Consider the following 25,885-nt stretch of genomic DNA (forward strand, 5'->3'; position numbering starts at 1 on the left):
TTGCACCTGGGACCTGAATAGGGCTGTGCCTTCCCTCCACAATGCTGGCTCCACCTCCTGTGGTGCGTCTGATGTCTCTGCCCTGCACTCTGAAAGGAAAGAAGGAGTCAGGTATACAAAGTGCTCCAGGACTGACCAGGACTGGTTTGGATTAGGCAAAGGCCTCTCTGCTTTCAGAGAACAAAGGAAAACTTAGTATTAGTATTGGGACCCCACCCCAGGAACTTTAGATCACTTTGGTAAACAAGAAGAAACCTCTGCTGAGGAGAGGAACCAGGAAGAAACTGAGGCGAGACTATCCCTGAAACTGGGGGATTGGCCTGCAGGGGTTGCCTACTGCCAAAGAGAGGAGAAAGGAACTTTGTGTGTACTTTTGCTCAACTTGTGAAGGATCTCCAAGGGCTTGGAAAAGAGCTTGCCTCCTGCTGAAGTCTCAGGGACAACAGACTTCAACCCCCAGCTTCCCAGAGTTCTTTAGAAGTGCCTGCTGCTGTTTTTGGGCCTTCTGAGGGACTGCGTGTCTCAAGGAGCTGGAAGCGCGACTCACGGAGAAGAAGCGTGTCGCCGTCACTGCCGTCGCTTCACTGACCAAGGGTGTCGCTGCTGTAGCTGTCGCATTGCACCGCATAACGAGAAGCGCCCCGCAACACCGAAAAAGCGTGTCGCAGCCATCGTAGCTGACGCATTGCACCGCATCAAGAGAAGAGTCTTGCATCGAGGAAGAAGTGTGTCGCCATCGCAGCCGTCATATCTTGGATGACGCCGCTGTAGCTGTTGCATTGCACCGCATCAAGAAAAGCGCCTCGCATCCACAGAGAAGCGTGCCGCCGTCGGAGCTGTTGCCGTCGCATCTCTGAACAAGGGTGTCGCCGCTGTAACTGTCGCATCGAGCGGAAGTGTCTCGCATCGCTGGAGAAGAGTGTCGCCGCCAAAGCTGCTGTCGTCGCATCACTGGACAAGGGTGTCGCCGCTGCAGCTGACGCATCGAGCCGAGATCTCTCGCAACATCGGAGAAGCGTGCCGCATCAGGAAGATCTTCACGTCTTTATTTCTTTGCACCAAACTTTCATCGCATCAACATCGTTGCAACACTTTCGTTGCCCTGCGTGTCGCATCTACAGGTACATTGACTTAAAGTGTCGCATTTAAGAACTAAAGAGACTTAAGCTAGATTCTACCATTTTAAAGTAACAGTATTGTGGATTTTTGTCGTGTATGGTCTTGTGGTAAATCTATATAAAGAATACTTATTTTTGATATACAACTTGTGTGGTGTCCATCTGTAGTGTTGTCACTTGATTACTGTATGTGTTCACAAATGCTTTACACACTGCACACTGCCTCTGAGATAAGCCTGTCTGCTCGTGCCAAGCTACCAAGGGGGTGAGCAGGGGTTATTTTAGGAATGTACCCCCTTACCCTGACTAGAGGCCAGGGTCCCTATTTGTCACAAGTCCAGTTCCTGCTCATTAGTCCCCACGAATCGACGTCAGGCTGTCATCGGCACCTGAGTGATAGTAGTTCGTTCCGCAGCAGTGTGTCCATTGTTAGGCACTGGGACTCCTTGCGACAACCGTGCGATGTTTCATACCTCTGTCTCTCCAGGGGCGAAGGGTCCTCACTTCGAGCTGCCCGGGCTCTCCACTGCATTCTCGAATATTGTTCCTTCCGCTCCTGACTGTGCGGCCGCCGATGAATGTCTTCCTTGCCATTTCTGGGATTTCCCAGTTTTGTGACTTGACACCATCCTTCTAGCCAATCCTGGGCGTCCTCCGGTGTCATGAAAAACCACACCTTTCCCTCTGCCTCTACTCTGAGTTTAGCAGGAAATATCATAGTGTACTTGAGCTCATGTTTTCTCAGCACTTTTTTGATGTTGAAGAAATTGCATCGTTGCTTCGTTACTGCTGCTGTGTAATCCGGGAAGAAGGTGATTGTGTTGCTCTCAAAGCGTAATGGCGGGGCCGTCCGAGCCGTCTGGAGGATCACGTCCAGGTCTTGGAAGTTAAAGATGCGAGCAAGAAGGGGCCTTGGGGGGGCTCCTGGTTTAGGCTTCCCGCCCGGGACGCGGTGAGCCCTTTCCAGTGAAAAATAGCCGGAGAGACCTCATGGTTTCAGGTGATTTTGGACGAGATCTTCCACAAAGAGGTCTGCAGCCGGTCCCTCCGCCCTCTCCGGTACACCAATAATACGGACGCTGTTGCATAGTGAACGCCCCTCGTAATCATCCAGTTTAGCAGCCATTGCTCTACTTTCAGATTGCAGCTGGAGGACTTGGCGCTTAGGAGTATCTGATTCTTCATGGAGCATCGCCGTCGTTGTTTCTATCTCCCATCACTTTCGATTTCATGGTTTTCAGATCGGCACAGATTAACAAGATTTCTACCGAGATGGTATGTATACGCGTTTCCAGGGACCTGTGTACCCTATACAGCGTTGTCATGATGTTTTACAGCGTAACATCTTTGGTTTCTGCCGATGTGCGGCTTCCCGCTGCTGCAGTCGGCGGATCCGCCAACTCCGGTCGGTCTTTAGCCCATGAAAACATATCCAGTTTTGTTTGGTGGGAGTTGCGTTGGCCCCTTCCCCCTAACATCTTAGGTTTCATTGTCACCTTGCGTGGTGAAAGTAAGTCCTTGGTAGTAGTCACCGCTGCCTGCTGGTGTGGTGTGCCATCCCACGCGGCCTTTCGGTTTTCCTACTCCTAGCTGGTGGTGCACTTATGTGTGTGTGGTAGTAGGCGTCTCTGGGAGACTTCACTTCGGGCCCCTGTGGGCAGTGCGTCCACTAAGTCAGGTGGTAAGATGCTGTGTCCTGGTGCGGCAAGTCCAAGCCAACTGGGGGGTGGGGGCAGATGCTAGAGATCAGAGGGTGCTGGCTGCTGCGTGCGTCTGCAGTGGTAACTGCAGAGTTGTGTTATTTCCGGGCATGCCACTCGCAATACATTTACCAGTCGAGTGCTTTCACCCCCCAAATGGTCCGTGTATCTGTTATGTTAATCCATGAGTCGAAGTATGATTCAAAATAAGATTTATTCCATTAATGATAAAAAGGAAGCACCGCTGGTTACACGTCTTCCAGCTCCAGCAGACCCCCAACAACTGTCGCCTCTTGGTTCATGGGACCGATCACATGTTCTATTCTAGAACACTGTGATCGTGCCATGAACCAAGGGTTTGTACAACAACATGTAGATGATCTCGTGCATGCAAGCACGAGACAACAAAGGAAAAGTAAATAAGCATATATAACACACCTTCCTCCCTTAAATAAACAATAAAGAAAATAAAAACATTTAATACACAAATCTGTTTCTGATAAATGAAACAAAATCAGCCATCCACCCAGGTTTTTTCCGCTGTCGTTTCCCAGAATCTACATTACATTCATTTTCACAGGAAATATTGACAAATTCAGCATTACAGATTGGACTATTGACACAATCTTCATCCTCCAAATTATCACCAGACCTTGTTTCATCTTCATCTTCAGAATTTATATAAACACTTTTGTCCCCTTTGAGAACAGCAATTCTACCTAAATTCCAAACTTTATTATTGGTAAGTTTAACTGAATTCTTAAGTACCTCTTTTATTTCGAAAGGTCCCATGAATTGACTTTCACCTTTTCTAACTTTCCAAGGTTTTTTTACTTTAACCAGCATTCATACATTAACAATCGGATCATGTACCGACCCTCTTTTCTTGTCATAATGTTCTTTAATGACAGCATGATTTTTTAAGAGATTTTCTTTCACAGTCTTAAAATCCAAACTAGACATGGTAGATGGTGCCAACCATGCCGGATTGCATTTGGTTCTAGGGAGTCTACCCCTCATTATTTCAAACGGGGAGTAACCCGTCATAGCATTAATGGAGGTCCTGTACATCCATACAGTTTTAAAGATTTGCAGTTCCCATTTACCATTCTCAATACCCGTAACTTGGATAGCACTTTTGAGAACTCTATTAAACCTCTCAATGACACCATTACCGCTGGGGTTGTACAGAGAAGTGGTACAATGAATAATGCCTACTCTACTGAAATACGCTTTTGCTTTGTTAGACAGAAATTGAACACCATTGTCTGTGATTAGCCGTACTGGTAACCCTTCCTCAGTAAAGATTTCATCCAGAAATGATAAAACAGAATCAGTGTCCACCTTATCAACAATTTTGACCACAGGCCATTTTGAAAAAACATCAATGGTTGCAAGAACATATTTTGAGTTAGGACCAACTGGACCCATAATATCCATGGCAATGGTATGCCACGGAAAATCCGGAATGGTATGTTCACCTATATTAGGTTTGAGAGTGACCAAAGTCTTATCAGCATTTGCACAAGTGATACAATTCCTAATAATACGTTCAATGAAGACATCCATTCCTGGCCACCAAAAACTATTCTTCACTTTCTGCTTGGTTCTCACAATACCACAGTGCCCCTCGTGACCATTAGAAACAATATTATGTCTTAATTTGCATGGAGGAATGGCACGATCACTTCTTTTAAGCACACTATCTACCACGGAGAGTTGATTCCTTACCTCCCAAAAACTCCTAAGGTCAGAATTGATGTTCTTTTTATCGGGCCAACCCGATAAGATATACTCTTCCACTTTTTTTAAAATAGGATCATTTTCAAATTCCTTTAACCAAAACTTTCGGTCAATTGGTAAAAGATTTCCATCATGTACCAAAGCTATATGGTAATCATCCCACTCATTGTGTGTACTTTCTTTAAGAGGTAAAGGCATTCTTGATAAAAAATCAGCCGTTACCTTATCTTTCCCGGGCACATAAACAATGGAATAAATAAAATCCTGAAGACGCATAGACATCCGGGCTATACGTGCTGAAGCCTTCAACATGCCTTCTGTGGTTAAAAGGCGTACCAAAGGTTTATGGTCAGTCCTAATTAAACACTCCTTGCCCCACACAAACACCCTGAAATGCTCAAGTGCCCATACGCAAGCTAAAGTTTCCCTTTCTATGGTAGAATATTTCTCTTCAGCAGGTGTTAGTGCTCTGGAAGCATGCGCAATGATGTGTTCTTTACTGTTATTAGATTTCTGAGACAGCACTGCTCCTAAACCCTTTGAACTTGCGTCAGTAGTGATAATGCACAGGAGTGAAGGATCAAAACCTGAAAGTGCAGTTGCAGCACAAAGGGCTTTCTTAACATCATTAAATTCAGTCTCACAATCCGTAGACCACAAAAATTTGCTCTTGTTTTTGATCAATTGTCTTATGTTGAAAGTACGACAAGAAAAATTAGGTACATATTTTGAATAAAACTCTGTAAGACCTAGAAAAGATCTAACGTCATCCTTGGACTTGGGTTGAGGAGCAGATCTAATAGCTTCAACTAAATCATATTTTGGCTTGACACCTTCCTCACACAACTCGTGACCCAAATAAGTCACTGACTTCACACCAAATTTACACTTGGAATGTTTGATAGTCAGACCATGGTCAGAGAGAACCTTGAGAACATTTTCCAATGCTGACCAATGTGACTGAGAACTACTTCCAAAAACAAGAATGTCATCTTGAAAGCAAATTGCATTGTTGCAATCCTTGAGTATGTCTTGCATTACACGTTGGAAAATGGCTGCAGCAGACGCCAAGCCAAAAGGCATCCTATTATACCTGAAACATCCGAACGGAGTAATGAATGCGGTGAAATCTTTGCTATTCTCGCTCAATTCAATCTGGTGATACGCTGCCGATAGGTCAATCGTAGAAAAGAATTTTGCCCCCCGCCCAACACTGCTCAGCATTTCAGAGATGCGTGGTAAAGGGAATTGATCAATGATAATGTTGTTATTCAAGTGGCGTAAATCAATACATAATCTGATTTTTCCATTGGCGCGTTTAGCAACGACAATGGGTGAAAGCCACTCAGAAGACTCAATTCTCTCAATAATGCCGTCTCTCACTAGTGAGTCTAACTCTATTTTAACTTCTTCACGAAGAGCCAGAGGGATGTTGCGTGCCTTGTGAATCTTTGGACATGAGTCTTTTTTTAAACGGATTTCATGTTTAAAATTGTTTAATTTACCAATACCATTTTTAAACGCACTGGGAAATTTTTGTAGTAAAAGTGCACTGAGGCCATTTGACTCGTCAATTACCATAACAGGATCAGGGCTATTGGGGTTAAGCATAATGTTTAATTTGCCCTGATCGAACCAGCTCAAGACAGATGGTCCTTTCTTGGATACGTATAATTTGGTAGTGCATTCCCGATTTTTGAATCTAAAAACGAGAGTTCTATAACCCAAAATGTCAATTCTTTCGCCAGAATAACCCTCTGGACTGATGTCTGTGGACTCCAACGTGCTACCTAATTTTGGCACAAATTGTGTATTCCATACAGTCTCATTTACGATGGAGTAGGGAGAACCTGAATCTGCATACATTTTGGTGTTGACACCCCCGATAACCATATCACACACAGGTTTTTTTCTAATGACATAATTATCAATATTCAGGATGGAGTGATGCGAATCCTTAATGTTGAGAACATAAGAACATACATCGCTATAATCATTGTTAGGTTCTTCATTCTCACTATCCTCATTTTGATCAATACACTTGACCTTGTTGTTAGCCTTCTTTTTGTTACACGCTTTAGAGAAATGACCAACCAAACCACAATTAGAACACTTCTGCTTGATGGCTGGACAGAATTTGAAATTAGCTAAATGAGTTTTGCTGCAACATCTATAACACTTCAAACTATCTTTTTGTTCCTCATTCTTACCCTTGAAAGAACTGGAGGTTTTTTTTGTTTTAACATCCTGTTCTTTGAAGCGAGTTTTCGTATTAACTTTAGCAATTGTATCTTTATCAGTACTGTTAGATTCTCCCTTGACTTGCTTTGCACTTCTACATGACATTTCAGATTTTCTCACAATGGCTAGGATACTCTCCAAATCTGAATCCCCATTGACCCATAACCTCTCTTGGATAGTAGAATTGTTTGTGTGCATTACAACTTGATCTCTAATGAGCTCTTCTTGTAAAGTACCAAACTTGCAATCCAAAGACAAAGTTTTCAATATGGAAACATAACTGTCTACTGGTTCATCAGTAAGCTGCTTCCTTTGAAAGAACTTGTACCTTGAAATGCCAATACAAACTTTAGGAGAACAGTAGCGATCAAAGTCCAAAATAGCTTTTTCAAATATATTGCCATCCCCACTACTGTCTAATCTGGGTAATTGATTAAATGCCTTTAAACCTTCAGGGCCTAAGGAATGTAAGAAAATGCCCTTCTTCTCAGGTGGTTTCATTTTACCATTACCGTCTAATGTCTCAATATAATTTAAAAAATACGCTTTCCATTCAACCCAGGGCATACATGGAGAACTACCAGCTGACCAATAAGGTTGCGGCGGTGAAAGAGTATAGCGGACCGATCACATGTTCTATTCTAGAACACTGTGATCGTGCCATGAACCAAGGGTTTGTACAACAACATGTAGATGATCTCGTGCATGCAAGCACGAGACAACAAAGGAAAAGTAAATAAGCATATATAACAGTATCCTGCAGGGGATACCAGGGGTTCCTTTCCCTTGTTGTGGCTGCTATTTCTGGGCCCAGTCTGCGGTGTTCCGAGTCAGCCCCTCCTCCAATTCATTTAATTCCCCGAACTCCTGCCTTTGTGCTGTGCTCAGTTCGTGAGGGAAGAAGCACTGCGCAGGGTGCTGATTCTTTTCCGTCTGGATTAGGCCTGTCTCAGCCTCCCCTTGCGCTGCAGTGGATTCACCGCGCCCGGTCCACCGTCTTTCAGGCGTCTCTCACAAAGGCATATGCACCCTCACCGGGAGTTGGTCACATTATCAGTTGCGGCGGGGGCCCAGTCTGTAGTCTGTCGTCGCGCACCTCACCTGGGTCTGTCCCACTGGGGAGAAGTTACGAAAGCCCGTCACTACGGCCTCACCGAAACTCAAGGCCGCTGCTTCAGAGGGCCGAGCAGGCCACACTGATCTCCACGGTATGACGGCTTATGCGCTGGACATAGCCGGATCGTGCATTGTGATCCGGACCGGTTCCGATTCTCTTCCCACCTTTCTTTCGGTGTCGCCTGCGGATAAATATGCGGATTTTTACGGGAATAGCCCGGGGCGAGTCGGGGCTGTCTTAGGCGGCGGCCATTTCCCTCGAATGCCGGCTACGCCCCCCAAGCTGATTATTTCTTGAAGAATATAAAATTAATCTGAAATGAATCTAGTGGTCGTTTTCAAGGGCCTTTTCAATCATTATCTGCCACCCAGTTTAAGGATATTGTGGCTGTTAGTCATACCTGTAGATCATGAGTTAATATTTTTATAAACCCTTAACTCATTCAACCAGAGAGGTGACTCAACTGCAGGAATTCATAAATCTGTTGAGGAAATGAGAGCTATGCTCACTTTTGTGTTGAAAAAACCCGGAGCAGATGCAAATGATTTTCACATTTCTTCTTGGATTCCACTCTCCCCTACCCAGCATTAACATAGCTTCACTCATTCATTAGGAGCTATAACATGTTGGATAACATGCAGCCTGACTTTATACGGAATCACAGTACAGAACTAGTCATTACAGCAATTTGAGATGATCTGAGAATACGAGTAGAACGAAGACTGTGTTGGACAACTAATATTATTAAAATCAGTTTCAGACATGCCAACCCTCCCGATTCAGGCGGGAGACTACCGATTTCAAGGCTAGTCTCCCGCCTCCCGATTCCTGCAAGCAAAAGCCCGATTCCTTGGGGGTTTCAGCTGACAGGGCTTGGTATTGTGTAACGTGCTAATTCTTCCAGCAATAGTCAGAGTGGCGATGCAGGGGTTCTAGAAGGGGTGAAAACCCAACAAAGCCTCATTAACAAATGAATGGTCTTTTAAAGACCTGTGAAGTACTCCGGAGTGGCTGTGTGTGTGCCTGGGAAGTTGTTTCAGCCCTTGGTGGTGGTGGGGGGGGTTGGTGTATGCTCTGCCAGCAACCTGCCAGGCCAGTGCACAACACTTGCATCACCCTCTCTCTGCCTGCCATCGTGCTCCATGCTTCTGAAAGTTCAGACAAAAACGTGCATTTGCGTTTCAAATGTCCGATCCTGCAGCAGCACACTTCCAATACCCATACATGACAGTAACCCGATTCACGGCCCCATTCTCCCGATTTTTTCTAAAAAATCTCCGACTTTGCTCTTTTGAAATGTTGGCATGTATGCAGTTGGCTGCTTTCGGCTTCTTCGACCATTTCATTACGATAACTAGAATTACCGAGAATATAATAAGAGGAAAAACCATGGAATTGCATACCCGTTTCAAAACTTGTTTAAAGTTTTTTTGCCTCGATTAAGCTCCAACTTTAAAGAATAAGACATTTACTTGACACTGAGCATCCACACAATCTCTGCTTGTGGGTTCTAGGATGAAATGGCTGGACGATGAGTGTGTGGGGAGGGGTACAATCTTTAGGAAATGTGCTTTTGGGCCTAAGGGGCGCAGCACCAACCGTAAACACACTCTTTATGTGTGAAAAAAAGCAGCTTTATTGAAGACAGGTGCTCATCACAAATTAAAACCTAGGGCTTTGCTTTACAAAACTAAACCTCACTATACCTTTGTTCACCTCCTTACAATTCCCCCACCTCTACATTCCCACGGCTTTACATCCTTTCCTTGCAGCTGTTTAACTCCTTCTCTGTCTGTAACTGTTGACCTTTAACTCCTTTAACCCCTTACCTACGTCTATTAACATCTACCTTTCTAAGTATATTCTATCTTAACTTCTTATTTGTTGCTTCCAACCTGTAACAATGTAAAAAGTAGCTGCCAGCCGCCACCCAGAAAGGTAATCTTCTTCCCACTGACTTTTCTGATCCCCCCCCCCCACCCCCACCCCATGTATGCTAAGGTAGCGTACCTTCTTAGGTTCATTGCCCTATCCAACCATTCCTTCACTTGAATCAAGAAAGCTCCATCCCAAAGCGAGTCAAATTAACCCTGTCTCCTCTAAAGAAAGCGACTCCCTCATATTTCAACTCCGGAAGTTCTATCCTAACAAAATCATCCCTACAGAATAGTCTCATGTCTCTGTTAATTTTTCTCCTCGCTTTATCAATGACGAAGGGTCTAGTTGCCCCCTCCATTGCCTCCTTGGAATAAACTCTGTCCACATGATAAAACATCCTGACCACCGTTGTCTGATTTCTGTTCAGTCCCTTTTCATCTGCTTTGGCAATGCTAAACCTTTAGATAGCACCACATTGTTTTCCCCTAAATGTAAAATTAACACATCTGGACAAGTGATGTTTCAGAAAATTGTTCATACATTCAATCAGATCTCGCCAACGCATCCCTCCTTTTCCGTGCCAAGAGACCTTAAACAAAGAGTTGTCAAGCCCAAGATTCAGACCTTTCCCTTTCTGTTTTTGTGCCTTTCAGGCCATTTCACAAACAAGTGTTCTACTATCCAAATAGACGATTCCGCCGCTTCTTGCCTGGCCCCGCCACTGCACCTGATAAGTCACATGTATGAGGACCAGACACAAAATACAGATCATAACACAGTTAATCAATCCCCATCCAAACATACCGCTTAAAGCAGTCCGACGACCACTGCCCCAACTGCATTAACCTGTCCTTGCCCCATCCTTGTTGCGCTGCGTCTGTGGCCACCCTAATCCAAGTGAGTTCCAAATTCTCTTGGGGCTCCCCCAGCTTTGCCAATACCTTATGCATAACCAAAAGCAACTGCACAGCCTTCATCATTTCCCTATTATCTTGGAAAAAAACAGCTCTCTGCCGCAACCCTTGATTTTACTCCGCTTCAAACCCCACTGGACTGGGCACAAGCATGCCTCTGTGCAGGCTTTTAACAACACTGTTTTCCCCTTATCTCTTCGATCTGTTTTTGATTGTCTCAGTCTCAACTCTAAACTATCTAAGTCCCCCCTCATATGCCCCACTTCAGTCCAATCCAATCCTGCCACTCCTTTTCTTCCCAAGAACTTCGATATCTTAAATGCTCCAAAGAACATCCACGTCCTCAATGTAGGGAACAATACTATCTCCCCCCTCCCTCTGCATATCTCCGGCAGTTCTGAAAATATGTTACCAAACAACTGCCTAGACACTGGCCTCCTGACCTGTGTTATGCTACCCGTTTCTCTAGTGCTACCTCTAACATCCGTCTGCCCAGTTCACCTGCCGACGGAGCATAACCCAAAACAGCTTGACATGAAGGCAATCACTGACAGTTTTCCTGTAATAATAATCCTGGATAACCCCAATCAGCCTCAGGATAAATTGAACGACATCTTCTTCCCTGGACCAAAGTCTGACCTCTTCTGAGCTCCCTGTCTAGAAACTCATGCCAAGCCTGACTCTATGAAATCCTGTCAGGGACCATACCATCACTACAGCATCCTTTTTCGCCTATGGACCCCATTCCCTCCTGCACTGTTGTCTTGACCATGTCCACCTCCTTGGCCAGCCCATGGAACCTCACCCACTGTGAATGAAACAAAGCATCCGCTATGTCATTGTCCACCCCTGGCACTTGTCTGGCCTTAAACGCTATATCATGTCTCACACAAACCATAACGAAACCCCGCAACAGCTTAAATACCTGTTCATCCCTGGCTGATTGTTTGTTTACCATGTGTACCAAAGCATTGTTGTCCACCCTGAAAATGACCTTCCTATGTGCCGGTTCCTGCCCCCAGAGTGTCACAGTTACAACTAGAGGAAAGAGGGAAAATTCTAGAAAGGTAATGCTCCGGCCCCTATGTTTCCAGTGTCCTGGCCACTCTTCAGCGCACCACCTACCCTGCCAGTGTAGTCCAAAACTGCTGGCACCTGTGGAATCAGAGTATATTTGTACAACCAATTCTCAATCTTAGGGTGCCGTCATTGGAAGGCCATTGAATTATTCCAAAAGCCTGCACCACATGAATACGTCTTCCTTGGTACCTGCTATCAAATGCATTTGGTGGTGTGGGAGCGAGAGCCCAGCTAGAGACAAGCGGAGTCTCCTACAGAAGGTCTTCCCTGCCCTTACTACTCTATATGCAAAATGCAGGTGGCCTAATAGTACCTGTACCTCTCTAACTTCACTTTTGGTTTTGCCAACATGTCGTCCAGCAGCATCTGCATGTGCAATTTTTTGTCTGTTGGGAGACGCTCCTCCATTGTCACTGAATCCAATTAGATTCCAAGAAGTGACAACACTGTGCTTGGACCTTGTATCTTCTCTGGCGCTAGGAGCACTCCTAAGACACCCATGAGCTCTTGAAACCTTGTCAACTACTGTTGCCAGTCCATTGAACCGGGTTGCCCCACCAGGAAGAAGTCATGAAGGTAGTGTGTTACCGTAACCATGCCTGTTTAACTTGTAAGTACCCACTGTAGAAAAGAGCTAAAGTGTTCAAAAAGGACACAAGATATGGAATACCCCATAGGTAATGCTTTGTTAATGAAAATGTGTCCTTCAGACTGAATTCCCAATAGCTGAAAGTCGTTCGGATGCACCGGCAGCAACCAAAAGGCAGTTTTTATGTCACATTTGCCAAATATGCCCGTCTCACTCCGTCAACCTCAGTCCTGTCTAGATCCCACAGATTAATTTGAAACTGAAGTTAATTCCTCTGATATAAAATCATTGACAGAAACTCCTTCCAGCCATGACAAGTGTTGTATCAATCTAAACTGACCCGCTTCTTTCTTTGGTACCACCCCAATAGGTGAGATCATGAATTCCTTCTTCTGCCATGTATTGAATGGCCCTTCCATTATCTCCTCCTGTACTTCTTTTAGCAGTTTTTCATGGACTACCGGCTTATGTGACTGCACAGACCTTACGTTCTCTGCCCTCCTGGTGTACCTTGGTCCTTCATACCCTAATGTAAAACCCTCCAGAAGACCCTGTCCTAACAAAATTGCCTCCTCCCTACAGGGGTAGTGCACTAGCGATGCTTCTAGATATGTGTTAAAATTGGCATTTAAGCCTTTGCCCATGTGACCCCCCCTGTGCTCCATGCCCTTCCCTGTTGTCTGAATCCCTTGCTGTCAGTTCTACATGCAGTTATGTGGTTCCATTGCCTTGCCTGCTGCCCCTGACCGATTTTACCTTCTCCGAAGCATTGTACCGGTGGATATTGTCCCGCACACTTTTAACACTCGTGTCATTATCTTCAATATTCTTGTGTGCAGTTGGCTTTGTGAAAATCCCAACAGGACCCCTGCAATCCTCCCTGGTTTTTTGGTCCAGTTCCCAACCCCGCAGGTGGGGCAGGTTTGAAAGGGCTGGTAAACTAATAGGAGACCCCTTACCATATACGTGGTCTTCCCAAACGTCACTGAACCCATAGTCTGTTGATACAGAGCTGTATCCATCTCCCCCCATTTTGCCTCTGGGGCCCAAGCTAACCGTGCCCTCAATTCTCCCTCCTTTGACCCTTTCTTTGCCCGTAATTCCCTGTGTAGCAATTGTAACATCTCCACATACTCCCCTTTTCATATTTTCTCTTTGATAGCTAACATGAGGTGAGGTCCCAGTGGCTTCATGACTCCAATATAAGGTAATTTCTTGATTTAAATTTCTTTACTTTCTTTTGCCCCCTTCCCTGGCACCCGTTTTGTTCTGGTCCTCACTTCCTCGTTTGGTTGCATCTTCTCTTCCTGATCCCCTTTGTCCGTTGTCATTACCTGCCGTGTCTCCCCTCTACTTCTTGCGTTGTCCTCTCTCCTGTCTTCTGTTGCTTCACCTGTGTCTCTGTACCTACCCTGGTGTCTTTCACATACAAACCTCTCCTTAAGCGTATCTCTTCATTACGATCATCACCTACCGCAGTTGTCCCCACTGATACTCTTTCTTCCCCATTGCCCTTACCTTGTGTTAAGGTCAGCCTCCGCCCTGGAGCCGGCCGCCTAACCAGCCATGAAGGGTCTCGGATAACATCGGCCTGTGCAAGGTATCCTTCTTCTTCCTGGCGTTCCAGCAACCGACTAGGCACAAGCGCATTACTGGGGCACCCCAACATGTACTATGTAATCCCCACCAATTCATCCTCTAATATTTCGTCCTCTTCTAGGCTCCTTTCATCATAGTCCAACAGCCTTGTGTCATCCCCCACTGCCTACGACCCTGTATGCATCTCTTCCAGGGAATCTTCACTTCCTTTCCCTTTCTGGCTTACTCTTTCATTACCTGCAGCCTTATCCCAGAGGATCGCAGTACGCTGTCTTGGACCAGTTCAGCTCTTCCGTTGACCCAGAGGCTGTATTAAACCATCCAGGTTGGTGCACTGTCAAGACCACCCTAGACCTTCGTGTGGCAGTGTCGTAACTGTCTCTCGCCGACAGTCGACTGCACGCCGTAGACCATGCCATCACTTCCCCTTGGGGTCTATGAGCCACATATGACTCTCCCGGGTCTGCCTGGCCATGTACCTGAGGCTCCTGAAATGCAAACATAAGGCCCTTCAAGCCAGGGTTAGTATCCCTACCTGGCTGCCCCCTCCCTTCTGCCGGAATCCATTGCCAGCAGCCTCCATTGCCCTGCTCCTCTGCCACTGACCCCCCTTCCCACTCGCTTACCTCTCGTAAAACTGCTGGGGAATAGAGCTCAACCAGCCTCCCGCTGAGTGACCGGGCCGGACCCGTGCCTAGTTCCCACATTAGATTGTCCTGAAGAGACCCTTTATTTCAGACAGGGTCGAAACGCCGTTGACGAGACAGGCGAATCAAAAATATTTCTGACACTTAAAATGATCAAGTGTTATTTATTATTTTATTTTTTCTTTTGATCGCCTTTGTAATGATAGATTGAAACTGTTGTATGTTGTATTTTTTGATATTTTTCTTTTTTTTTGGTTTATTCACTGGTTTCATTGGGACACTCTTTACAATTGTGTATTAAGATTGTTTTTTGTTTGTGTTATTAAGATTGTTATTTGTTTGTGTATTATGAGATTGTTTTTGCATTTTTTAATGTGCTCCTTCATTGTAAATGCATAAAAAATGTTTTTCTACCTACTGTCCGATGTGTGAGGCTAACTTCTCTTTCTGACGTAACATTTAACCCCTTCGTCTATTGTGATTTTTGATGTAAATCATATTATTGATTATCAACCCACGGGAGCCATTGTTTCCTTTCATAAATTATCACCCTGGCTCTATGTGAGTAGGGTTTCCTTGTTTCCAGGTTAGATTATTTAGAGCGGTGGGCGCACCGCAAGGACTTTATCCTCTTCCGGGATTTTTTCCTATACCCTATGGTACATAGGGTTTATACATTTTTCTTGTTGGGTTAAGATGTCAGAAAGAGAAGCTCCCCTATACACAGAAGAATATATTACAAAACTGACAAGCGGACCTTCTTTATTTTCTAATCAACTTTCCTCTACTGTGAGTCCACGTCAATTATTATTGGATAAAATAGAAAAAGCTAAGAAAAAACATGTAAGAACTGAGCTACATGCACGCATGTTGACTGAATATTTGAAGGCGGGCATTATTCCCCAGGGGTTGGTCGTCAGGAACGTCCCTGGTATCTTTCGTGACGATCCCAAATTTAAAGGCGGATTCAGTGGTATTTCCACAACTTGCTCGCGCCATTGGATGGTGCTTGGTGTTGAAACGGCACTTGATCACGCCAAAACGGAACTAAAAGAAATTGAGGAATTGGAAAAAGAACTACTGGGTGTTGAAAATATAGAGGAAACTAAAACACTTTTAGATAAGATCAATAAATCAATAGAGGATTTCAATTCCTTTGAAATTAAGAAAAAGGTCGACAAAGTAACCAAAGACATTAAAAGCTTTTCCAAAGAAATGGCGTATCCTTATCTAAGAGAGGATTATTATAACACATCTGAGATACCGAACAGACAGAACACCTGGGGGAGATTCAGACGTAATCAACCTATTACTTTTTCTGAGTCCTCTGGTGGCTCAAGTGACTCTGACGTACAACCTGGCCCGAGTCGTATAGACAGCCGTCTTGGTCAGCCTTTTTTAGACCGAGAAGGCAAGAGAAGGGGCAGAGGGAGAATATGGCATCAATATGCGGGGGGAAGGCAAACCCGGAACAAATATTACCAGTGGGGACCCCAACCGTATTAGATCAAACGAAAAGAGGTACGGAAAGTATTCCCATCTTTAATCTGTCTCAGCACCTCTTATCCTCTTCTGAAGTTTCTCTTCTAAGTAAAGGACTATCTTTTGTGATAACTGAACGCACACATTTTTTCAATCTTAAAACAGAGTTATACCAGTTTTTTCGCAAAATACGACTGAAAGTATTCTTTATGGATAAAGACAACCACATACCAGATTCTGTCACAGGGCTCAGACCACCTTCAACTTTTTATCCAAGTAATGGCATGATGCCACCAGAAGTACTAACTTTTGAGAAGGTAATTCTGGCAGGGATAGATGGCTTGAAAGAGAAGAGACAATTTATCCCACACAATATTAGCTTTGATGAACGCAAAGCTTTGTTGTCACTTAAAAGTGACAATTTAATTGTATTGAAACCTGCGGCGGATAAAGGGGGTGGGATTGTTGTTCAGAACAGAGTAGACTACGACATTGAAATCAAGAAACAAATAAGTGAAAAAAAACATTACAAGAAATTGGTGAACAATCCACTATTTGGAATTAAAGAGGAGATACTGAGGGTAACAAGAGAGGGCCTAGAAGAAGGCTTTCTAAGTAAGAAAGAATTTTATTATCTGAATATTGAGTGTCCAAGAACTCCTGTCCTGTACACCCTCCCGAAAATACATAAGGATATTACTAACCCTCCGGGTCGTCCTATATTGTCAGGATGTGGCTCAATTCTTGAGCCCATCGGTCAGTATATAGACTTCTTTATCAAAGACTATGTCCCTCCACAAGAAACGTATGTTAGAGATTCTATGCATATGATCAATCTCTTGGAGGATAAACCATATGATGTTGCAGTGAACAAGTTAGCGACTTTAGATATCACCTCGCTATACACTAATATACCCCAACAAGAGTGTATACAAGTAATCCAGGACCTATTAGAGACAAGACCCAAACCTAATCAGGTCCCCACTTCTTTCATCATCACACTTCTAAGGATTGCATTAACACACAACTACTTTGTGTCAGACGGTGAATACTACAGACAGTGCTCCGGTACCAGTATGGGGGCAATTTTTGCTCCAAATTTGGCGAACATTTTTATGGACCACCTGGAACATAAATTTGTCCTCAATGATACCAATATATACCATTCCAAGATCACCAGTTGGAAAAGGTATATAGACGATATTTTCTTGATTTGGTCTGATACCATTCCTGAGTTCAACAATTTTGTTTTATATTTAAACACTGTTCAACCACATTTAAAGTTTACATCCACCATACATGAATCCAGTATTGTCTTTTTAGATTTGAACATATTACATGAAGGTGGAAAACTGTACACTGCATTACACAGAAAATCCACAGAACGTAATACTTTACTTGCTTACAACAGTCATCACTCACGTTCATTAAGAGATGGCCTACCCCATGGACAATTCTTGTGATTACGTCGAAATTGCACTAAAAAAGAAGATTACATGAGAGAGGCAAATATTCTGAGAGAAAAATTGCTATTGAGGGGGTATCCAAAGAAGTTGGTAAAGAATTCTTTGAAAAGAGCTTGGTTTTGTCCAAGAGAAACATTACTCACTCCAAAAGTCAAATCCTCAGTTAACAAACTTATTTGTGTCACTACATTTGGTATACACACCAATGCAATCCGCAAGCTAATCACAAAAAACTGGCATATTATCAAAAGTATTGATTCTGAATTGGATGTCCCTATGTTTGCCTTTAAAAGAGGCAAGAACATTAGGGATCATCTAGTCAGATCATCAATGGAAAATCCAGTACAAACGACGAGATCACTGGAATCAGTCTGGGGTCTTCCCGACTTGAATGGGCATTATAAATGCGGTAATTGTGTGGCTTGCGAATTCACGGTCAATACAAAAAAATTTAAACACGGCAAAGTAGAACAGCAATTAAATTTCTTTTCAAACTGTAATACAAAAAATGTAGTTTATTGTATATTTTGTCCATGTGGACTACCCTACATTGGCCAAACACAACAGACTGTGAAAGCGCGGGTAGGACAGCATCGAAGCAGGATCAGGAATTCGGTCCTTAATGCACCGCTAGTCAATCACTTCATAGAGAAAGGTCATACAGCAAGTGACATTCGCTGGCAAGTGATAGATAAAGTGGTAGCCTCAAGCAGAGGCGGTGATATATCACAGACACTTCAAAGACTGGAATGTCGCTGGATAGAATGGACTAATTCTATCAGACAAGGATTAAATTCGGCTGAAGAATGGCGAGGTTTTATTACAACTTTAACCTAACGTTTTCCTCGTTTTTTGTTCGAGGCTTTTTGCAGCTGATCATATAGCTTTCGGTGTTAGCATATGATTTGTTGGAATGGCCACTAATATTGGGCAAAGGAACAATGGAACAAGCATTTTTGGCTGTAAATGGAAGAATGTATATACATATGAATCAGGATTTCAAATAATAAGTTTTTGCTGTGTTGAACTGATATAATGTTCGTAAAAGAACTAATGATAGATCTGCTGTACTTAGATTAATATGTAATCATGTAAAATATGCAACGGTCTATTATACAGACAACAGTTGATGTTTTGCTACAGGTTGTATCAAATAGATCCTGGTATTTGCAGGCAATAACAAGAATCATTCTGTGTAGAATGTTATTTATGTACTATTAGATCTTGTACAGAATATATAATATATTTGTGGTTAGTCTTCACGAATTTAACTTTATTGACAACGATTTCCTTGTTTAAAATGCAATTGTTGAACCGCTTCCATATTTGGTATGTAGCGCACATTGTTGCTCTGTTTTTTCTATATTTGAGTGTGGGTCTCTCCCTTCTTTTTATTCTTTTTACTATTTCTTTGTTTCTCTGCGTAGACCAGGCTAAAAAGATTTGTACCATTGTTTGCAGTGTATTGATAAAGTTCGAATTCAATCGTTCGCGCTCACTTTAGCTGTTTACTGATTCGCCCAGCTCTGTCTCATGTCGCTAACGGTAAACAACCTTTACAACGCAACTTTTACAACGCAATGCTATTACAACGCATTTTTTACAACGCAAAAGCTTTTACAACGCATGCATTTACAACGCATGCTTTTATATGGTAAGTACTTTTACAACGCATAGACCTTTACAACGCAAATTTATTAATTTAAAAAAAATATATATATATTTTTTTTTAACAAAAAGAAATAATATTTGATTATTTAGTAAAAATATTAATATTTTAAAAATGTGATTGAGTAATTTTTGAGAAAATGAAAATAAATAAAGAAAAAGTAAAATATATGAGTATTATAAATAATGATTAATACTTGAGTAATTATAGATTTTTTATTTATAATGTAAGAAATAATATTAATAATTTAAAAATAAGATTGAGTACTTTTTGAGTATTAAAAAATAAATAATAAAGATATTGTAAAAAACTTAAGTATTATAAATAATGATTAATACTCGAGTATTTATAGATTTTTAATTTAAAATCAAAGAAATAATATTAATAATGTAAAAATATGTTAATTTATGAGTATTAAAAAATAAGTAATAAAGATATTGTAAATACTTGAGTATTATAAATAATGATTAATACTTGAGTATTTTTAGAGTATTTAATTAAAATGTAAGCAATAATATTAAAAATGAAAAAATTAGATTGAGTATTTATTGATTAATGAAAAATAAAATAAAATGAAAATGTAAAATACTTGAGTATTACCTTCAAAAAAATAAATTAAAGGGAATTAATTAAACAACCTTTTTTGTTAAATACATATTTATTATATGTATTATTTTTTTTTATTACTGTACTAAAAATACATATAATTAAAAAATATATATGTAGAATAAATAAATAAAAAATAATTAAAATACAAGTTGTATTGATACAAGATATTAATATTTAAAAGATTAAGTTAAAAAATAAATATTTTAAAATATAAATAAAATAACATTTAAAAAATAAATTAAAAATAAGAAATAATTTTAAAATTATTATTAGAGTTTTAAAAAAATAATATTACTTTTAATATTAAAAAAACAAAAAAGATAAAAGAAAATAGAACATACTTTGAAAAAATTCCCACGCTTTTGTATTGAAGTCTATGAGAAAAATTGTCCTTCATTTATTTTGGCAGCTTAAGAAGATACAATCCGCGGAACAAGAAAGGAAGGAGTGAAAGAAGACGAAAAGTAAAGTTTGAAAGAAAAAAGAAAGTAGAGTCGAGGTAAGGAACAAATTTAGTAAATTTAGAAATTATAATATATATTTAACATGTTTAAATAACAAATTAATAATAAATAACCATAAACAAATAAGGTGTTAAAAATATTTATTTATTGAAAAAAGCATAGGATAAACATTTTGGTTTTATTCTTTTTTATAACATAATGTACATATTTTAAAAAAAATTATACACTATTTATTAATAAAATAAAACATATATTTAATGAAACAATAAATAAAATAGTCCTTTTTTAACATTGATGCACGCGATGACGTCATGACGTGAACGTAAACGTAAGGCGCCATTTTGGATATTATCGGAGGAGGAAGCAGCAGGAAGCTGATCTGCGTCCAGGTAGGAAACTTTTTCACATTTATTTATAGATATAAAGTTAAAAATAGATACATATATAGTAAATAAAGAATAAGGAGAGGTTGCGGAGTAACTAATTGATGTTTTAAATGTAAAAAAGCATGTCCACGATCATGTCATTAGTTTATGCCTATGTCGGGTCGAGGAAAGTTAATTGTAACAAAAAAAAGTCTTGTTTTAGTGTAACATTAATTAAAGTTTGTACAAAAATGTTCATTAAATCATTTCGGAAGAAATATAAATGATTTTAAACTTTGTTTAAAAAAAAAAAACCTTTTGCGTTTTCGGAATTTGTGAAAAAATTATTGTACTTTTACTGTTGTTTATGCAGCAATGTACATTTCGTTTCATGGATTGACATAGGGATATTTGAAGAGGTAGAGACATTTTGGTTTTTTTTGGTGGTAGTAAATAAGGATGTTTATAAGAAATTAATATCTTGAATTTGATAATTGGAAAATTGGAAACATATTCTAGGGAAGTCGCTTTTTTTTTTTTTGTGAAAAACCTTTATTGCACATAAAAATCAATACAAACATGGGCCTACAACCACCAGGGCCGGCCGCTGAGATGCACATGTTCAACAACATCTAGGAAGCAATGGGCCCCCTGGGGCTCAGCCGAATTGACAAAGTACTGAGTGCACCGCAGAAGTTATCCGGAGACATAATTTTTAGAAATACAAACAAAAAGAAAAAATAGAATAACACCAAAAGACAAGGCGGAAATCATCGAAAGAGAGGCGTCTAACCACGGCTGGGGGACCACACAGTACCAACTCCACCCTCGGGTGGTCAATGAGGATGATCAAGGGAGGGAAGTCGCTTTTGATACTTTGGTTGTTTGGAAAAAAAGTAGATTGAAAAAGAAAAAGTGAAAAATAAGTAGACCCGACTCGTAATTTGGAAAAAATGTTTGTGTAAGATTTGTATGCGAATTGTAAATAATGGTTAATTAAATTTTAAGCAAAGCAGGAAAGTAAGTAGATATGTATTTTTAAAAAGAAAGTATGTTAGCAAGATTTTCGAGGTAGTCTAGAGCCACACACAACGTAAATTGTTGTAAAATACCCAATAGTCTCTCAGACATTTCCTTTGTTTTTAGAGTTACTCGTGGGTTTAGACTACCAGCAAGTGTTTGGGAAAGTCTCATTTCTTGAAAACTTTGCTCCTTCTTCAAAGTTTCCAAGAAAGAGTAGAAATTAGGATGAGGTTTGCCAATTGTATGGTTGAAGGAGTTATGCCATCCCTCAATGGCATTATTTGTTTTCGCTTCTCCCTCTAAACAGCTCGTGTAACAGTTCCACCACTCCACATGGAATCGTGGCTTCCTCCTGCGACCCGATCTGCTTAGGTGCCCAATCCATGTGTCTTCGAAATAATTTAGGATGGGTGCCAATTTTTCTTCATTACTTGTAAAATATTCAGATTCTGTAATAGCAGTGTAGTACTCGTCCACACTATCGGGAGGAACAAAACAAAGTGCTGTTAATTTTTTTAATTCAAACTGAAGTTTGCTATCTCGACAGTATTCTGCAACTAGGGATGTTTTTTGTAATTTACGCCAGAATGCCTGGGAAAAATGGAAAAAACATCCCTGAATTTGGGTATCCATGTACGTTTTAGTGATCACATTGATCATGCTCAATTCAAAATCTACTATGATTTTCCTAGGACTTTGGGAAGTTTTATTTTTAATAACTGATAAAAGTTCAGAGTATGTTGCAGAAGTCTTATCAGGTAGCAAACTATATACTAAGGGTATTACATTATTGTTAATTTTTGCATGTATAGTGTAAATTTGAGTGAAAGGATGGGGTGTACTTTTAAACGTCCCATCCATCATCCAAATTTCACTATTTTCTAACTTAGCAAAGTTACGTGGGGTACTAAAAATAAGAATTCGTTTTTGAGGGTTTTCGTTATCATGCAGAAGGAAAGGTTCATCAGCAAAAGAAATAGAAAGATCATGTGGAATTCTAATATCAGAAAATGTATGTGGTGTAGATAATTGGATGTTACTTGCCTGCTTTTGTCTTTGAATAATTCGTCTCAAATTAGGAATTATAGGCATATTACTAGCAACATGACTGGGGACATGCTGTGTAACCTCTCTTAAAATGGATCCTGTAGATCATTGGAGGTACTTGCAATGGCTTTCATTTCATTTACTGTTTCTCTTATTTCTACCTCCATTGCAGAGGCAGAGTGGTTATGTTCTGTTGTTTTTACAACTAAATTAGTCTGTAAAAGTAAATACACTATCTCTAATGTTACCCCTACACCATCCCACACTTTCCCTACTGCTGCACCTTCCTGGAGTTAGAATAGTCATTTTTACCCCTACACCATCCCACACTTTCCCTACTGCTGCACCTTCCTGGAGTTAGAATAGTAATTGTTACCCCTACACCATCCCACACTTTCCCTACTGCTGCACCTTCCTGGAGTTAGAATAGTAATTTTTACCCCTACACCATCCCACACTTTCCCTACTGCTGCACCTTCCTGGAGTTAGAATAGTAATTTTTACCCCTACACCATCCCACACTTTCCCTACTGCTGCACCTTTCTGGAGTTAGAATAGTAATTTTTACCCCTACACCATCCCACACTTTCCCTACTGCTGCACCTTCCTGGAGTTAGAATAGTTATTTTTACCCCTACAGCATCCCACACTTTCCCTAATGCTGCACCTACATGGAGTTAGAATAGTAATTGTTACCCCTACACCATCCCACACTTTCCCTACTGCTGCACCTTTCTGGAGTTAGAATAGTAATTTTTACCCCTACACCATCCCAAACTTTCCCTACTGCTGCACCTTCTTGGAGTTAGAATAGTAATTTTTACCCCTACACCATCCCACACTTTCCCTACTGCTGCACCTTCCTGGAGTTAGAATAGTAATGTTTACCCCTACAGCATCCCACAGTTTCCCTACTGCTGTACCTACTTGGAGTTAGAATAGTAATTGTTATTCCTATTACAACCCATAGTTTATGTATTGTGGCAGCTTATTTTAATTATTAAAAAAAAAGGTTAGTCCATAAGATTGTTGGATTTATAAGAGTGTTTATTTTAAATACCTTTTGCTTTGTGATGTTTTTTTTGGTTTTGCTTCTGGTATGGTTTTTGCCTGCTGGCTGGAGTTTTTGGTTGTCTGGTCTTCTTTTTTTCAACTTTTCATATACAGTAGCAAAGATTTATCTGAGAAAAAGAAAGAAAAATCAATTCACAAATAGGAAACATTGTCAATGTTTGGAAAAATTGCAAAAAGTGAAAACATCTGTGTATATTTGACATTTTATTTCAGTCTAAGTACATTATATATCACATATTCCCTGATTCTGCACCGATGTTGAGTTACATTAATATTTGTTAACCCCACCACACTCATACACTTTGTCTGCTGCTGCACATAACTGGAGTTAGAATAGTAATGTGTGCCCCTACACCATCCTACACTTTCCCTACTGATGCACCTACTTGGAGTTAGAATAGTAATTGTTACCCCTACAGCATCCCACACTTTCCCTAATGCTGCACCTACCAGATGAATGAATAGTAATTGTTACCCCTTCACCATGCCACACTTTCCCTACTGCTGCACCTTCCTGGAGTTAGAATAGTAATTGTTACCCCTACACCATCCCACACTTTCGCCAATGGCTGCACCTTCCTTGAGTTAGAATAGTAATAGTTATTCCAACTACAACCCATATTTTCTGTATTGTGGGATTTTATTTTAATTATTAAATTAAAGGTTTGACTATTATATTGTTGGATTTATAACAGTGTTTATTTCAAATACCTTTTGTTTTTGGTGTTTCTTTCTTGGTTTTGCTTCTGCTATGGTTTTGGCCTGCTGGCTGGAGTTTTTGGTTGTTTGGTCTTATGTTTTTTTACTTTTTCGACAAAGTTGCAAAGAAATATCTGAGAAAAAGAAAGAAAAAACAACTAAGAAATGAACAATTTTGACAACGTTGGTGAAAATTGCAAAATTTGAAAACTTCTTTGTAAAGGTGACATTTTATTTAAGTCTAACTACATCACATATCACATATTCCCTTGTGCTGCACCTATCTTGAGTTAGATAAATAATTTTTACCCCTAAACATCCTACACTTTCCATAATGCTGCAACTTCCAGGAGTTAGAATAGTAATGGATACCCCTACACCATCCCTCACTTTCCCTACAGCTCCACCTTCCTGGAGTTAGAATAGTAATTGTTACCCCAACACCATCCCACACTTTCCCTAATGCTGAACCTAAATGGAGTTAGAATAGTAATTTTTACCCCTACACCATCCTACAATTTCCCTACTGCTGCACTTACCGGTAGTAAGAATAATAATTGTTAAACATACACCATCCTACAATTTCCCTACTGCTGCACTTACCGGTAGTAAGAATACTAATTGTTAAACATACACCATCCCACACTTTCCCTACTGCTGCACCTTCCTGGAGTTAATTAGTAATTGTTACCCCTGCACCATCCCAAACTTTCCTTAATGATGCACCTTCAAGGAGTAAAAAAATTAATTGTTACCCCTATACCATCCAACACTTTTGCTAATGGTAAAGTTAATGTTTTTATTTACAAAATTAAATTTATGAGAAGTATTAATTAATTTACCTTCACATTAAGAAAGGTGAGTCGTGTAGGTTGTGTTGATAAAAAATTTTGCAAACGATATGTTGGTTTTGAAAGAAAAACAAATTCCTGTTTTAGGTAAAAAAAAGTAGATATTATAAGTTCGTATATATTAAAGTTACTTCAAAGAAAAAAAATGGTTAGAGTACATTTTAAAAATAATTAAAATTATATTTGCTGCACTGTTTGGATGGAAATGAAACATGATTTATGAGAAAACATGGTGTTAAAATATAATAGTAACTTACTTGTAGTAGGAAAGAAAGAATGCTTCTCCAATGGATTGCAGTGTTCTGTCAGTCTAGGAGTCAGAGGGTCAGGTTTTTGCATCTGGTCTCTCTGGTAGTTGATAATCAACTGATTGTAAAATGGTGTCTTGCTGGTATTTATAAGTTTTAGTCAGTGTCATTATTAATTTTTTTTAAAACAGCGTTCGTTGTGTTTTTTAGTATACTTTTATTTGCTGTGGAAAATTATAATTTAAAAAAGCATTAAAAGATG

General features: G+C 40.5%; 1 protein-coding gene and 1 long non-coding RNA gene across 12 annotated transcripts in view; one reads left to right on the forward strand and one right to left on the reverse strand.

Annotated features, from left to right (window-relative positions):
* The window catches only part of LOC146867905 (uncharacterized), a 1,103,481-nt gene that overhangs the window by 293,950 nt on the left and 783,646 nt on the right, over nucleotides 1-25,885 (forward strand). The gene's annotated exons all lie outside the window — the stretch shown is intronic.
* LOC146867906 (uncharacterized) overlaps nucleotides 24,546-25,885 on the reverse strand; it is a 32,079-nt gene continuing 30,739 nt past the window's right edge. Inside the window, exons 2-3 of the long non-coding RNA XR_014962386.1 lie at nucleotides 25,367-25,453; nucleotides 24,546-24,658 (exon numbers count right to left, since the gene is read on the reverse strand). This is a non-coding gene — a long non-coding RNA (uncharacterized LOC146867906). The remainder of the gene's footprint in view (nucleotides 24,659-25,366; nucleotides 25,454-25,885) is intronic.

This window comes from Triturus cristatus, chromosome 1_2 (genome assembly GCF_964204655.1).
Source record: "Triturus cristatus chromosome 1_2, aTriCri1.1, whole genome shotgun sequence".
Lineage (NCBI taxonomy): Eukaryota > Metazoa > Chordata > Amphibia > Caudata > Salamandridae > Triturus > Triturus cristatus.